This window comes from Nelusetta ayraudi, unplaced genomic scaffold, assembly GCF_046127955.1.
Source record: "Nelusetta ayraudi isolate G7.1 ecotype Tasmania unplaced genomic scaffold, CSIRO-AGI_Nayr_v1 ptg000026l, whole genome shotgun sequence".
Classification (NCBI taxonomy): domain Eukaryota; kingdom Metazoa; phylum Chordata; class Actinopteri; order Tetraodontiformes; family Monacanthidae; genus Nelusetta; species Nelusetta ayraudi.
This window is the reverse complement of record NW_027466076.1, coordinates 12,347,539-12,350,896: the sequence shown is the minus strand read 5'-3', so window position 1 is coordinate 12,350,896 and position 3,358 is coordinate 12,347,539. Positions and strand designations below refer to the sequence as shown.

The following is a 3,358-nucleotide window of genomic DNA, read 5'->3' as shown; positions in this document are numbered from 1 at the left end:
AAATACATTGATGAATTGTACAATTACAGTACAATAAAAAAAATAATCTAACGGTTCTCACATATATAAGAATAAATGTACATCAAGGGCCTTGCTCCCAGTGACCTCCTTTTAAGGAGGCTGGTGTAGTCAATCCGGCCTGCCCAAAAGTGCATTTCGTAATTAGGGTAAATGTTGCCGTCTTCAAATAAACCAATGAAGAAGAAGGCGGATGAGGTATTCATGTTTGGGTGCACAGGCCACAGTAGTTCACTGGCAAGCCGGGGAGGGGGAACGGGAGTAACAGATGGCGTGATCTAAAATGTGACCACTTGATGTAGTTATGTAGTTGTTTTAGTGCTGTCAAGCGATTAAAAAAATTGAAAGATTAATTAATTGTGATCTGTAATTAATTAATCTAATTAATCTCATTTTAATCTCAACCTAAAATCGCTCCCCAACAGGCGCTGAGAAAAGCTCTTAACTTCAGGTATTTACATTTAAATTCATTCCATTATTGTGGCAGATCAAAAGATTGATATAACAAAAAAGTGGCTTTATAAAGTCATTTATTTTTGCATGGTTCCTTTGGCAATCTCAAAATAGAAAATAGAAAATAAAAAGAAAACATCAGGTCAATATAAAGTGCTGTAAGTTAACAACAAAACTGAGCAATACAAGTATTGAACACAAACACTTCTGCTTACAATAATTGCAAAAAAACAGACCCATCAATCACACTGCTGTAAGTTAGCACAACAAAAATAACATTAAAGTGCTAAAATAACATTAAGCAATCACTTTCAGTAGGCTACAGAAGACATAGCAGCTATGCTGACCTCATGCTTCTTATTTCTCCTTCTTCAGCCAGTCGCTGAGACAAACAAGCTTGGTCACATTTTCTGGGAGCAAGGCTGCCCTTTTCTTTTGCACTATGTGGCCTGCAAGGCTAAACAGTCTCTCACAAGGTACGGATGTTGCCGGGGAGGCCAAGTACTTGCGTGCTAGGGCAGACAGCTTTTCATAGGTTCCTGAGTGATCATACCACCACTGCAGGGGACAGTCATCAATGCTAATGCTGGGTTCTGCTCTGTAGCGCTGCAGCTCTCCATACTCATTTCCATCTTCTTCTGAGTCAGAGTCAGACCCCAAAATGAGAGCGCTCCTCCTCTTCTTCTGAGCTGGCTCATCTTCCTCTGTGGAGAGCTGGAGAGTATCTGCTCTTCTAGGCTCTGCTGCTTGGAGCATGTTCTCCAGACTTGTCCAAACCTAAATGAATGAATGAATGGATAGATGGACAGGTGGATGAATGACTGATTGTCATTAATACTAAGTGCAGTAGGCTGTTATATTTTGTTTTGAGAAGCACTTCATGTTGCATTTATTATGTGTGAAACTTTATCTAAATAAAGTTTGAATTGATTTTATAAATTGAACTCATTAGTCCATCTTATCCTTACAATCTTTACCTGTTCCCTCTTTTCTCTTGGAAGACATTTCAAATCCTTAAAACGTGGATCCAGCGCTGTGGCCAACTTTAACCATGTCTTCTTGTTAACATCAGGTTGCCGTGCTGCCAGTTCCTTTTGGAAGGCATTTTTGAACTTCACCACGTAGGCTGGATCATCATCAGTGATGTCCATGATGCGGTCCAGATGGCGAAAAGCAGGCAGCACTATAGAGCAAGAGACGTAGGCCTCACCACCCAGCAGCTCAGTCACATACCTGCAGAGGTGGATAAGTTTGCAAAAATAAATTTAGCTGGATTTTTAAATTATTATAGAACTGATTTCCAATTTAATTTGTAAAGTAAATGTTAAATTTAAAGTAAAGAAAGCTACTTATTTGGTCTTACCTGCATGGTTCAAGCAGGACCTCCAGCCTCTGCAGTTTCCCCCACTCAGCTTCGGTTGGCATGACCAATCTGTGGTTGTTCCGTTGGTCCATTGTAGCCTGGACAGCCTCTTGGTTACGTAGGAGACGTGAGACCATTGCAAGTGTCGAATTCCACCTTGTTGGTACATCTTGTATGAGGTGCTCACTCTTTTTTCCAAGTGCTACTTGTTGCTGGTTAAGTTCTGTGGTACTCGCCGGGCTTTGCTTAAAATGACCAACAATTTTGCGGCACTTTGCCAGTACACCCACAAACCCACTGTTGTCGAGGCAGACCGTGATGGTCCTCTGCAGAATGTGAGCATTGCAGGCAATGTGCTCATATGGAAGGGCTCTCATGGCAGCCAGCATGTTTGCTGCACTGTCTGTACCAATGGTGGATATTTTGGCTTCAATTCCCCAGTCATTTGCCACCTGGAGGAACTGTTCGGCGCATTTATCAGCAAAGTGCCTGGTTTCCGATTTCATGATGGTCAATGCAAATGAGTTGAGGTTCCACTCATTATTGATAAAGTGACCTGTCACCCCAAAATAGCTGTGGTTACCTGCTGAGGTCCAGTGATCTCCGGTTATGGCAATGCAGTTGGGCGAATCCTCCACCAAAATCTCAAGTTTCTTTTTTTTTTCACCTTCGTACATCTTGCTGATTTTGGTTGTCACTGTAGCTCTGCACGGTGGCTTGTATAATGGGTCATTGGACGCGGTTTGCAGCACCTCTGTTAACCCCTCATCTTCCACGATGTTTATCGGCCTGCAGTTCATCGCTATCCACTTGGCAAGAACGTTCGTCAGCCTCTCGGTCGCAGACTTGCTCATGCGCGGGGTGTTATCCTCGAGTTTAGTTTGGCGAAGAGTGTTGCTGTGGCTCGCCAAATTGGGAGCATCTTTACCGCTAACGTTAGCGGCGGTTGCGCTAGCAACTGGGTGCTTTGCGTTGATGTGATACGCCAAACTTGAGCTGCTTCGGTGGTAAGCGAACTCCTTCTTGCAAAGAACACAAATTACTCTACCTTTGTCGATCGTTCCGTCAGGGTGTTTTTTAAACGTAAAATTCCCATTAACAGGACCAGCAATTTTCACGTGCTCCTCCATTTTCACTCCTCGTCTCTCCACTACTCACCGCTCCTCCCCTTGTCTGCCCAACTACAATGGGAGCCTATCATCGTATGCTAAATAAGCCCAAACACAATGACAGCCAATCAATGTCCACTTCAAGGTGTGACCCCTAACAACGCAGGCACAAGAAGCCCACCACACAAACATTAAAAAAAACAAAAAACAAAAAACAAAAATAAAGTTAGATTAAAAAAATAGATTAAGCGATTAAAAAACATAACGCTCTAAATAGGCATGTAATTAATTAATCGCGATTAACGCGATAATTTGACACCCCTAAGTTGTTTCTTCCTCGAAAAGTCTCAAAATATTACACTTTTGACCTTCAAGGAAGCTCACTTGACCTTGGGCATACTACCTCAGGCATACT

The 3,358-nt window shown here is 42.5% G+C and overlaps 1 long non-coding RNA gene across 1 annotated transcript; it reads right to left on the bottom strand.

The window, feature by feature from the left end:
• Positions 1 to 531: 531 nt before the first annotated feature.
• LOC142890657 (uncharacterized) lies at positions 532 to 2,822 on the bottom strand. Its single transcript, XR_012927098.1, has 3 exons — positions 1,835 to 2,822; positions 1,449 to 1,704; positions 532 to 1,248 (listed from the first exon to the last, which is right to left on the bottom strand). It is a non-coding gene; the product is annotated as an uncharacterized LOC142890657 (long non-coding RNA).
• Between the last annotated feature and the right edge of the window lie 536 nt (positions 2,823 to 3,358).